This window comes from Alligator sinensis, unplaced genomic scaffold (assembly GCF_000455745.1).
Source record: "Alligator sinensis unplaced genomic scaffold, ASM45574v1 scaffold387_1, whole genome shotgun sequence".
Classification (NCBI taxonomy): domain Eukaryota; kingdom Metazoa; phylum Chordata; order Crocodylia; family Alligatoridae; genus Alligator; species Alligator sinensis.
Genome location: NW_005842196.1, coordinates 1,480,948 through 1,494,163, shown reverse-complemented (window position 1 = coordinate 1,494,163; position 13,216 = coordinate 1,480,948). Strand labels below are relative to the sequence as shown.

At 49.3% G+C, this 13,216-nt stretch overlaps 1 protein-coding gene across 9 annotated transcripts in view; it reads right to left on the bottom strand.

Moving 5' to 3' along the window:
- The window catches only part of TMEM35A (transmembrane protein 35A), a 39,663-nt gene extending 27,310 nt beyond the window's left edge, over window positions 1-12,353 (bottom strand). For 4 of the 9 annotated variants that reach the window (XR_003094730.1, XR_003094728.1, XR_001358233.2 and 1 more), the window contains exons 1-3: window positions 12,244-12,353; window positions 11,954-12,087; window positions 11,576-11,688 (exon numbers count right to left, since the gene is read on the bottom strand). The gene's annotated coding sequence lies outside the window, so the exon portion shown is untranslated. Of the gene's footprint in view, window positions 1-11,181; window positions 11,213-11,575; window positions 11,689-11,953; window positions 12,088-12,243 lie in introns of all 9 variants that reach the window. The other 5 variants (XR_003094733.1, XM_025207473.1, XR_003094731.1 and 2 more) reach the window with 3 other exon arrangements.
- Between the last annotated feature and the right edge of the window lie 863 nt (window positions 12,354-13,216).

The following is a 13,216-nucleotide window of genomic DNA, read 5'->3' as shown; positions in this document are numbered from 1 at the left end:
ACTCTTTCCTGCCTATGCAGGGGGTCGGAGTTGATGTTCTATTGAGGTCCCTTCCGACCTTAACATCTATGAATCATGCTCCTGGGGGTGGTGGGACTGGCTGCACATGCCATGGACCAGGCTGCCCCCTGTGCCTGGGCCAGGTGGAGCTGAGGGACCCACTGCAGGCTAAATAGAATCCCTTGATGGTCTGAATCCGGCCCGAGCCATACTTTGCCCGCTCCTGGTGTAATACAATTCTCCTTGCACCAAAGGCACTGATTTCCATTGGGAAACAATTAGGAGACAGGGTAGATTTGCATCTAGACTAACTAAAGTAGAGATATAGAGTTTGCATGGGCTAGAGCTCATTTCATCAGACGCTATGTAAGGATGTGCAGGGAGTGGCGTAAAAGAAGTATATAAAAAAAAATATATATATAAAAAAGTTACGTACAGTATATGCAAAAATAAGGCCAACAAAATAAGGCTCTGGAGATTCTCACTCGTATTCCAGTGTGTAATGTCCTATAAGAGCCTTTCACGAACAGGATGAACATTGCCAACAAGATGCTGCCATGACAAACGCATCTGATATAGCTTTCCTTGTAAGAACTATAAAGATAAAAAGTTAGCAAGGACATTTACCTTAATCCTGTGGTGAAAGAGGGCTTGGGTGCTATGACAGCACCAACAAGGAGAAAGAAGGGAAAACAGGAATGGCTGGGGGTGGAGCAAAGGGTTTCATACTCTTGTTCTAGATGGCTAAGTCCAAAAACCTGCATGAGTGACCTCTCACAGGTCTTTCCTTTGAAGGGTTCTGTGGCTTGCAGGGCTGTGGCTCCTACCCTGGGGATAAGGAGCTACAGTTTACTCGAGGAACTATGGCATTAATATTGTAATTGTACAGGACTATCTGCAGTGGACAGACATTCCTAGTCACCATTTTTTTATTGTTCAGGTGATGTGCACACTAAAAGAATTCAGTGAGTACAGACAGTATCTGACCACCCTCAAAATAGAGTCTGAAAAAAGTTATATCGGAGAACAAGTAAGTAATTACATCGTTTTGTACCAAAGACATGCCTAAAATAGCAGCCAGCTAAACAAATTGTAATTACTACAGAGCTTCCCTTTGGGGCTTACCCACAAGCTAATCTTGAATTACAAGTTTGCTGGGGAGTTTACCAAGGAACTGAGAACAAGCTCCCTTGTGCCTACGGGATTGTATGGTTTATGGAGATAACACCTGAATGTGGCAAGCCAGGTCACTGTTACCACCATAAAAAGGGAGGGTTCTTGGAAGCTTGGTGACAGACAACAGTCTTGCAGTTGATTAGACATTGGAAAGAAAAATGCAAGTCCCTACAATGAAGTGCAGAAGGCTGTGGACTAGACTAGACAGTGTCAGAACTGTGGGAGGTGTGGATTTACTATGTCCCAGAGTGGTCCGCGGAAGCACAGAGCTTTCTAATGCATCTGAGGGTACATACTTTCACACTCCATGTGCCCAACTCACTGCACACCCAGAACTTAGCCCAGTGTATCAAGACAGTTTGTTATCCTATGTGTAACACCACCAATATAAACATGACAACAAGGAAAAGAGCAAGTCATTGTCAATCCACAGCCAGGAGAAATCTTATACATTCTGCACAGCCACCACAAAGCATGTCTTCCTGAACAAACCAGATGCTGCAACCAACAGAAATACATCCTACGTATTCACTGGACAAGACTGAAGAATGACCTAAGCGCCTCATCAGAAACCATAGCTACAACACCCTATAATGGCTTGATTGATTCAGAGCATACTTTCTTGAAAGGCAAACTTTTCAATGTCATTAGTGACAATATTGAATGGGTGTGAATATTTGGCTGTCTAAGAACTATACTTCTAGACAGTAATAGCTAAAGGAGGCCTCCAAACAATTATAACTGCTGGACAAAAAAAAACAACAACCTTAAGGGCTTGTTTTCAAGCAATTTGATCTTTTAATAGTGTCAAGTATTTACTTGTAAGCACTCAGAAAACCCAAGCTGTGCTCCTGGATTCTGTGTTGTGTTCTGTTAGGGTAGGTTTCATTCTGAACAAGAGGCAAGATCCTGAACTTTAAGTACAAGCCCAAATTCAGCTTTAATTGTGGGGCTGCAATGGTACCTCTGGTACCATTGGCTGTCACCTTGTTTTATTGTGTTAGTCATTTTTGATCGTTGTAATTTAAACCACCTCCAACATGTTTTATTTTTAGCAGCTAAATTTGTGCCAAGAGGATTATTTTTATCATATTTTTTTTAACATGTATCTGACATAGGGGCGAAAATGGCATTTTCCATGCCTTGGAATGATTTCACCACCAGGTGCCTCTTGGGTTCACTCAGAAATCTATGGAATTTCTGTTGCAATGCTTCAACAAGACACCAGGTGCTAATCTTGCAACTTTTTACTGGTGATTTAAATCAAGGTTCAGATTAATGAAAAATACAACTCTTTTGGATTCCAAAAAAAATTATTCCTTGCATTTGCATACACTTCACTGCTGGCTGCCCTTGCTGTGAATTTTGGGGCTCTCCCCTTCCCCACCTCCGTCAGGCAGGCAATGCCCACGTTTTCTCTCCTGCCGCTTCTTAGAGCCAGCAAGCCTCTTCCATTCCAGTGCCTCAACTTTTATCCTGCTCCTGCCTTGCACGCTTTGCCTTGCTGCCCTCCACCCCAAGTCTCTTCTATGGAAGGAAGGAAGGACGGACTTGACTTTTGACTTTTAACTACGTTATTCAGGGGTTCAGGGATACGAAAAGGTTGGCCGCTTACAAAGCAAAAAACAAACAAATTACCATCAAGCCAAGAGCAACAGGTCATTACATTCATAACATCATACCGTGACAGACACCTGCGCTACATTCCACGTCGTGTCTTACATGCTAGTTATGCGGTTGGCGTGCCGGCCACACAGTCATAACTATATATAAACAATTCCTACCCTGTTCTATCCAGTCATACACGTGACAACACATTCAACCTCCCAGACAAAAAGAAAGCAAAAAAGCAGCCTGATGAGGGCCCAGGGCGCGGCACGAGCTGCAAGTCATAGGCTGACACCAAGCCAGCCCGGTCGCCCAGACCAGTCATGACATCAGAGCACGTATTTGAGACAGCCGTCCTCCACATGGCACAGCGCTCCCTCAAGGGCCCAGCATATCTCAAAGGCGGGCACCTCCCACCGGAGCACAGCATACTCGAACTCCAGTGAGAGGCCTGCCTGCACCAGGAGGATGAAAAGCCTCAGGGCATCATGTGAGCCGGTCCTGGCAAGCTGGTTTCGGTGGCTCTTGAGGACGGCCATCTTGGCCTGACCCAGTAAAAAGTTGGCTGGGCAGACGAGGCCCTTCTCAGCCGCCTGGTATGGGTAGGAGCACACGTAGGTGGTCTCCGAGAGGCTCCTGCCCAGCGCTCGCAGCAGCGGCTTGAGGGTGACAAAGAGTGGCCACAGGTGGGGTCAGTCGAGGAAGGCATGAAAGAGGGTCTCCTCAACACCCCCTGGGAAGAAGGGGCACTGCACTTCAGGAGGGATGTGGACAACATGGAGAGGGTCCAGAGAAGGGCCACTCATAGGCCCTACGAGAAGAGGCTAAGGGACCTGAACCTGTTCAGCCTCCACAAGAGAAGACTGAGGGGGATCTAGCGGCCATGTACAAACTAGTCAGAGGGGACCGGCAGGCATTGGGGGAGTCCCTGTTCCCCCGAGCACTACCAGGAGTGACAAGAAATAACTATCACAAGCTGGCAGAGGGTAGATTTAGACTAGATATCAGGAGGTGCTACTTCACTGTCAGGGCAGGTAGGAGCTGGAACCAACTTCCAAGAGAAGTGGTGCTGGCTCCTACCCTGGGGTGCAGGGCTCGCCAGATGTCAATGAGGCCTGCAGTCTCCAAGACAGACTGAGGCTTATGGGCTGAAGGCAGGTGAGGCTCAGGTCTTGTACGGTTGAGCAGGGTGTCAGTGGTACAATTAAAGTCCCCACCTACGAGGAGCAGGTCATCATCCTCACTAGTATCGCGCAAGAGGGCAGCCAGTGTCTCAGAGAAAGTGACCCTCTCCTGGCCATCAGTAGGTGCATAAACATTGACAAGTAGCAAATGGTGTTGTGCTAGGGTGACACGGACAGTCAGCAGGTGGCCAGGGACAATCTCCCACGCCACTGCTGTCTTATGCTATAGTTGTGACAATAGAAGAGTTGCAACCCCAGCGCTAAGGTTGGTGCCATGACTCAGTAACAAGTGGCCTCACTAGGCAGCATGCCAAGCCAACTGGTTGAGCCTGTCAGAACGTGTCTCCTGGAGGTGATAGACAGCCACTTCTGGTGCAGGAGCTCCAGGATGGCCTCCCATTTCACTGGATCTTGATAGCCATTGATGTTAAAAGTGCCAATGGTTGTGGCTGCCATGGGTGTGGGTATGGGAGAGGAATAGCGAAGTACGGTGTAGGTAGAAGAGTGAGCCCCTGAGAGCAGAGCAAAAAGACAGGTCGGAAAAGGCCTATCATGTCCTACTGTACTCCAGGGACCCTGCCAGGCCCCACTTGTCTCTCACCCACTGTGCGAGCTTCTCCAGACAGTAAACCATCTGCCAAGTGCCTAGATCTTGTTGCATAAGTTTGGCCGCAGCTCTGGCATCCTTGATAAAAACTTTAGGATCAGTGCACCATTGGGTGATGCGCCCCGCTACATTCTTCTGTCCTTTAGTCTGTTTCAAAAAGGTCAGGAGCCCCCCATAGTCGGGCCTGACCCAAAGAAGGTCTGCCAACATGGGCTGCACATTTCTGGCAGATGCACGGTGAGGCTGCACCCTAGTTGGGAGCTCACCCACAAATGCAGCATCTACACCCTCAATATCTAAACCCATCAGCCTCCTGTGATCGCCCAGGTCAAGGACTGGCTCTTAAAGAGAAATTCCCACCTTCTTGTGGGGGAGAGAGGTCATCTTGCTCTCGAGGTAGCTTGCGACACTCAGGAAGCTGGATCTCCATCTCACTAGCCACCTCATCTAATTCGGTAGCCTGGGACCAAGAGGTCAGCAGACTCCTCTGCCACCCCCTGGGTCAGATCTCCAGAAGAGAGGCATTGTACATAGCTTTTACTGCCACCCACCTCTGAAAACTGGGAGACAGGAGAGGGGTTGGTGACCCTTGCCTTTGTCTCCCCCACCTGCAAGCTGCCCCCATCCCCAGTCAACAGGGTCATGACATGACAGCCAGAGCAGGGCCAGGCTCTCCAGCAGAGCCTCCCCCAGCACCAGCTGAGGAAGATCTCAGCAGGGATGAGGTGCTCTGAGTGGTCCCTTTCACTTACTTCTCTTTGTTTTTCTTCATGGCAGGTGGCCCACCCTTCATAGAGGATGGGCCAGACTGCTTCTGGCCTGCCTCCCCAGGGCCATCCACCTCAGACAAGGCCGCGGTGGAGGGCAGCTGGGAGGAGGCCTGAGCCCCATCATCCAACAGGGCCTTGGTGCCACAATCACTGACTACCCCAGCTGCCTAAATCAGGGCAGTCAGGGGGCAAGTGGAGGCATCAGCCTCTCCACCTGGTGTGTGTTTGAGGGGAGCAGTTTTCTTGGGAACTGCCTCCCAAGAAAAATAAAACATAAGGCATAGCAGACGAGTAGGAGCAGCAACTAAACCACGTAGGTGGTGCCAAATCCAGATCTCAACTTGACATTGCTGGGGGCAAGGCACCAGTCAAGAAGGGGCCAAAGCCCGACAACACCTACCAGTGACACCCTAAATTGAAATTTTGGATGAAATCATTTATGGTGACAGGTATGGATATCAATAAAAATGCCATGAAAAAGGGAATCTGAGTACTAGGTTTGTGTGGCAGCAAGAAGCCCCCACAGGCACTGAGGATGCTGGGGACAGGCCTGGGCTTTCCCAGTGGAAGCAAGCAAGCCTCCTGTACCCCGGCAAACTTACCGCCGGGACGAGCAGAACCAGAGCAGGAGCCGTGTGAGCCTGCATTACGCCGGCTATTCAAGCAGCTGCTTCCCAGGTGGGGTGGTGACTGGCTGATTACAGCAGCTGATGCTGCAGAAAATTTAAACACCCCGCCAGAAGCTGGTAGGGAGGGAGAGGGAGAGAGCCAGCTAGGAGCACACCTGGCAGGCGGAGGCTCTGGAGGATGGTAGTAGCAGCCCTGCAGACACTGCCCCCATATCAAAGGGAGGGGCAGCAGTGTCCAGCATTAGGCTGGGGACGTACAATCCCCAGCCCTTTCAATTCCTAAGCTCATAGAAACGTCCCTCTCCCTCGGACTGGGAAGGATGCCAAACACTGGGCGCTCAGCCCTTTGGGATCAGGGACTGAGGCTCCAGATGCATTAACATCTAGGCAACCGGCCGGTTTACCAAAGCTGATGCCAGACACCCATAGTAAAGGGACTTACAGAGATTGACAGAACAATGAGTGGAACACCCGAGTGGTTGGTGAGTGGATGGGAAGGTGGAGCCCTGAGGAACACCATGGCACTTCTGTGAGTACCCTGTCTTTGGGTCGATAGGGGAAGAAGAACACCACTGAACCCCCTCCTTCTCTTCAGGTAAGAACAAGTCATGGCAGGTAAGTTGGGGGACCCCGACCAAGGGGGCGGTGCTGTACTCACAGCATCCGCTAGAGATGTCACAGATTGTTTGATTCATTATTTGATTGATTACTTGATTGTTTATTAGATTTATTTGCTTGAGTATTTGATTTTTATTGATTTTAATTTATTTCTGATTATTAGATTATTTGATTGATTTTGTAATTGAAAATGTATTTGATTTTTGATAATTTGATTGATTGTTTGATTATTTGATTGATTGATGGCTTATTTGATAATTTTATCCACCATGCAGCAGCAGTGAACAGGGAGGGAAGAAAGACCCTTCATGTTCTTGGAAAAACTGCACTGTAGCAAAAATTATTTTTAAAGGCGCACATGCTGCAGTGTACAGATTTACCAGGTTGGAGACCTGAGGAAAGCACTTCTTGCAGTGCAGGAAATTCAGAAAAAATGACAGCTCACTCCAAAACTTCTTCCCCCCTCTGGAAGTGTGCAGACCAAGTATGGCTTTTTAGGTGAAATCCACGATTATTGATTAATTAGATTGATTATTTGATTTATTGCTTACTTGATTTTTGATTTTTTTTAATTATTTTTTATTTCTGATTATTAGATTAATTATTAGCTTGATTGTTAGATTATTTGATTTTGTAATTGAATATTTGACTTCTTTTTGGATTGATTTTTTTGATAATTTCATTGATTGTTTGATTGCTTGTTTTACTTATTATTTGATTGCCTATTTGAGGGAGTGAGGGAGGTCCTTTACCCAAGGCCTCCACTGGGAGCACTGCAGTCCAGGCTGTAATGACAGTCTGAACATTGCAGTACCATCTGGATCTGCATTCAAAGTGAGCAAATCTTCCAGTGTTGAGGTCTTGTTCATTGGATGGGACACTGCCCGTAACCATGAAGGAGGTGCTTCACACACCACCCAGGGTGCTAAGAGCCGAGCCCTCAGCCATGGGGCAAGAGGGAGGGAGGGAGGAAGGACCTTGAGGGCCTTTGACCAAGTCCCACTGACAGTGGTAAGAGCAGCCAGATTTACCTGGTTTCAGACCTGAGGAAAGAACTTCTTGCAGTAAAGGAAATTCAGAGAAAATGACTGCTAGCTCCAATGCTCCTTCCCCCTGTGGAAGTGTGCAGACCAAGAATTGCTTTTTAGCTGAAACCGATGGTACACTAGTAGAACTTATCTAAGTCAACTGGAAGGTGCAAGAAAATGACTTAAGTCTGCTGCCTTTAGTTGGGGTACATACTAGTGGAAGAGCTGGGTGCTAAGAGGCAGCAGTGTCACAGGCGGGGTCCTATAGGAGGGCTATGATCTCCTTAAGGCCCCTTCCCATGCCAAGTTGGCCCAAGGGCATCCTCGGTTTCTCGCCCACCACATCTTTGACGTTAAAATACGTTAGGGAGGCTGCCCTCTTGGTCACTTCTGGTTGTAGTCTCTGCCTGTGGACTCCCGGGCCCCTCGTGGGTCCTGCTCTACAAATGGGTGCTTCCGGGGCGCCCTAGCCTTAGGGGCTATGCGTGGGTCCTATCACCCCTTATACCACACCCCAAGCCTCGCAGCTGTACTGGACGTTATTCTGTCCCTCTCTCTGGTGTTCTTCTCTGGAACGCTGCCCTCTCGCAGGGCCTTCTCTGGAACGCCGCCCTCCTCTGGGGCTCTTCTATAGTGCCGCCCTGTCTCTAGGGCCTTCTCTGCAGTGCTACCCCCTTCCCACTTCTCTGGGGCCTGTCACCCGCCCCTCTCTGGGGCTGGGGTCTATGCACCCCAAATGCTGTGCCCTTACTGGCGCTGGGGCCCCCACACCACGGTGGGTCCCCCATGAGGCCTCCTCCAACCCCTAATAGCCTCACCCAAACCACCGGTGATAAACAGCAACACAAATGCAAGCCCTTAGGCTATAACTCAAACTGAAGTCGCCCGGCCATAACAACATTCAATCCTACCGGTGACTCTTTAGCTCTCAGCAATGTTAGGTGCTACTCCTGTATCAGGCTTCCCCTTTCTCCCATAGCAAAGAGCTCCTTCCTCCTCAGCAGCTGGCAGGGAACGGCCAGCCTGGCCTTAGCCCCTGTGCTTTATAAGGGCCAGGCCCTGCCCCTTCCGGTCAGCTGACCTTCCCTGGTTGCCCCAGCAACCCACAGCTGGGCTCCTTATTCCCTGGGCACCTAAGTGCTCTGTGACAAGCAGGGAAGAAGGGGGAGGGCAGACCTTTGCCCGGCCCGAGCACCCCTGAAGGTGCTAAAACCAGCAGCCATGGGACCAGACAGAGGGTCTTTGACCCAGGCCCACCGAGGGTGATAAGAGCACCCAGATTTACGTATTTATTTATTTATTGATGTATTCATTTCTGTATTTCTGTATTTATTTTATTTATTATGTATTTATTATATATTCGTTACGTATTTATTTATTTACAATTAATGGATTTATGTATTAGGCGTGTGTGAAGCGGGCCCTATTCAATTTGAATTCGGATTCAACCCAAATCAGGAACAGTGATTCAATGCGTTGATTCAGATCACTGTCCCTGATTTGATCTGGCTGAATCTGAAGATTCAATGCTGATTCGGAGAATCAGTGATTCGGACATAGACACAACTTTAAAAGTTTCTTTCTACATACCTTGAGTTAGCTGGCATGGCTCATGATCACTGCGATGCTGGGGTGCATGGAGTGTCCCACAGGAGTGCAGGGGGGCCCTCCACATGCTTGGCGGAGAATCCAGAAGTGGACCGGAAGTATTTCTGGTCCACTTCCAGGTCTGCCAGGGAGCACTCTGGGGGGCCCTCCCGTGCCTCCCTGGCTCGGCGATCGGCTGTGGGGGGACCCTGGGTATCCTCCCCAGACCCAGGAGGCACCAGTCACTGAGCCAGGGGGTGCAGGGGGTCCCCCTGGGTGCTCCCCAGCGGACCCAGATGTGGACTGGAAGTGCTTCTGGTCCACTTCTGGGTCTGCTGCTGAGCACACTGAGGAGCCTCCCATGCTTCTGTGGGACACTCCATGCGCCCCAGCATCGCAGCACTCACAAGCCCCTGCTACCAAGAAGTATGTAGAAAACACATTTAAAGCTGTGTCTATTTCCAAATCTCCGAATCTTTTCAAATCTCTCCAAATAGATTCAGATGGTTCCGATTCAATTCCGAGAGATTAAAGGGTCCTCTTATTCGATTTGGATTCTGAGATTCGGCCAATGAACTGGGCGAATCAAATCAGGGGCCGAAGCTTCACACAGCCCTAGTATGTATGTATGTATTTATGTGCAATCAATACTAAAATGACTTTCTGGGTCGAGTATTGTTATTATCTAGGGCTATGCAAAAAGCATCGTTCCGCTTTGACTTCCATTTTGACGTTTTGACGGAACAGTGTTTTGTTTCGAGTTTAGTTTCATTTTGAAAGCACTGTTCTGTTTCGTTTAATTGAAACTCTTTCTCTGTTTCAATGCTGTTTTGCCTTTTTACCCATAAGCTATTCCACAGCCAGTGCCAGGAAGATCTGTGCTGCTACTGGCCTCAGCCAGCAGCACCAGCCTCCTGTCATCCGGCAGGTAGATCAGGGGCCCACGCCCCCAGGAGCAGTCTGGTACAGCCCCTGCAGCCCTCCTGGGGGTGCGGGCAAGCTCCCGATCTGCCTGCCAGATGACAGGAGGCTGGTGCTGCCAGCTGGGGCCAGCAGCAGTACCAATCTTCTTGGAACAGGCTGTGTCCAGCCAGCAGCACCTGCTATCCAGCAGGAAGATCAGGGGCTTGCCCGCACCCCCGGGAGGGCTGTGGGGGCTGTGCCGGACTGCTTCTGAGGGTGTGGGTCCCTGATCTGCCTCCCAGATCACAGGAGGCTGGTGCTGCCAGCTGGGAACCTGCACCCAGCTCTGAGAAGATTGCTGCTGCCCAGCTGGCAGCACCAGCCTCCTGTCATCTGGCAGGCAGATCAGGGGCCACCCCACCAGGAGCATTCTGGCACAGCCCCCACAGCCCTTCCAGGGGTGCAGGGGAGACCCCGATCTGCCTGCTTGATGACAGGAGGCTGGTGCTGCAGGACTAATCATACCCGCATGAGCTGATTTGCCCCAGGCCCTACACCCTCCTCAGGTTGGCTCTGCTGTGGGACCTGGGGAAAATCAGCTCCCAGTGGCTCAGCCCCATGGAACTGAGCCTGGTGAGGTGAATCAGAGTGCAGTGCCAGGGCTGCCCTCTGCCTCCCTCCACCGGGCTCAGCTCCCAGCAGCTCGCAGCCCCATGGAACCGAGCCGGAGTGCAGCTTCAGCTCTGCCTGTCTCCCGCCACCAGGCTGGGCTCCATGGGGCTGGCAGAGTCGATCAGAGTGCAGTCTGGTGGCGGGAAGCAGGGAGAGCCAGGCCTCATTTCAAGGCTGTTTCAAAGCCCTTAATTTCATTTTGATTTCACCGTTTTGAGCTCAAAATGAGTCAAAACAGTGTCAAAATGAAACAGGCAGTGAAGCGTCACACAGCCCTATTAGTATCCTTTACAATTATTACTAGTATAATTATTAATTTAATCATTACCATAGACAGAATTACTTGGGATCATTGTCTTCACAAGATACAAGAGAGCACAATTATTAGGAAATAGGCACCTGGTCCAGTCTGGGGTCCAGCTCCTCAGATCTTTGGGCAGCCACCAGAAGAAGTAAGACAGACAAAAAAGGCAGACACATGAGATATTTTGATTATTATCATTAGGAAAATACAGTGCCCTAATACCAAAACTTCATTCTAATTATTTTGCTGTTCCTGATGGACAAAGTGAACAGCTTGCACAAAAGTCAGTCATTTCATTTCTCGCCTAGCACCCAGAAATGACTGTGCTCCTTTGTATCTGGATGGGAGAGTACACTGGGCTCAAGTAGCGAAACACAGTGAACTAAAAAATTTTGGACATATAAGCAAAAAATAAAAAAGGAATATTGCATACATCATCTTTGAAAAGAGTTAATGAAGCATATTTCAGTAAGTAGCTGCTTGGACTACCTGAACATTTGTAATCTTTCTGCATTTTTAAATCTTGCACACTGTAGGCCAGGCAGCTGAGCAGCAGGCAAACCTGGAAGTAAGGCAAACAAACACAACATACTGTTCTTAACCTAAACAGAGACAAAAAAAAATAGTATTTATTGGTAAATACTGGCATGTTCATATATTAAACTGAAATATTAACTTTTCAATTTTAAAATCATTATTTGAAGTACATGTTTAGTTGCTGATATAGTCGCACAACAAGAGGACTTGTCTAAGTCACGGCAGAAAGAGACTGAAATTCTGTACATACAGTGCTAATGGTGAATTCCCATATGCTTTTTCAGTATTATGAATATGAATCTAAGGATATTAAGAGCAGAGAATAGGCACCTGGTAGTGACACTGCCAGCATTGTCACTTGAGATGGAAGTGGCTTCAGGCTTCCGTCTCAGGCTTCATGAGTGCGTTCTTCTTTTCTGCCTGTTGCGACTGGTGGAAGCAGCATGAAGCGTAGCAATCGAGAGCTAAAAATAGGAGGGAGGGAAGGAAGGTGGGTGGGGGAGGTGGAGTTAAGAGCACAAGAATTTGTATTGGAAAACCACCATGCAGTGCCTCCTACCCTGAAATGGGGGTAGCCCTCCCCTTGAGCTACAATTGCGGGGCTTCATGCTATACAATACCTTGCACCTTCCTTCATGGCAATTAAATCCACCAACCCTATTTACATCCAAACTGAAGTAAACAATGCAACCCCCCCACCCTCAGGACACAGCCAAGTGTTGGGTGTCACTTAACAACGTGTAAATGTGCCAGTTGTGGAACACGTTGCAGTGTCCTCTTTTGACAAGTGTCGCTAAGCAGCTCGCATTCTGCACTCTAATGCTGCACTGCACCCAACTTCAGCAGCAAGCAGCAGGCTGTACTCTTATCGAACCGCTGCATTTGCATTCCTGTGCCACTCAGAGGCAAGTCTTCCTCTGGGCTGAGTCCTTCTGCCTCTGGTGTGCTGCCATCTCTCAACTGCATCAAAACTCTCCCATTGATATTACATATGCACCCTGATCACTGCTCCCCAAATTTATAGGCCCTCAGGGGGCAGGAACCCCCCCCCCCCGCCCCCCCAGCATCATTTTGGTGTTAAAAAAACCAACCCAGACAGTCTGGTGATGGCCTGGAAAGTGTATGAAAACCCCCATGGGCTGGAAAAGGAAGTGAAAAGCCCCATTCAAAAAAGCGCCAAAACAAAATTGTTCCCTGTGCAAAAAAATAGGATTTTTTTTTTCAGGGGGCAGCCTCTTTGGGTGGCTTTGCAAAGTGGGTGGGAAATGCAATGCTTGTGTAGCCCTAAGTATACCCCACACCCAGCATCCAACACAACAAGTGTCCAGAAAAAGCAGGAGGCAGAACTGCTGTGGGACCAGGCTTAGGCAGGGAAGCCCCTTTGGGAGGCTGTCCCCGGGCACTAAGGGGTCTGCTCCTCTTAGAGCAGAGATTGGCCGGTGTGGTGGCGAAGTGCCCCCACAGGCTCTCGAGGGAGAGAAAGGAGGACCCGCAGACCCCAGACCCCAAGAGCAAGCCCCCAGAGGGGCTTACGTACCTGCTGAAGAGCAGCAGGAGCAGGAGCCAAGTTCGCGGCTGCAGCCGCGCGGAACG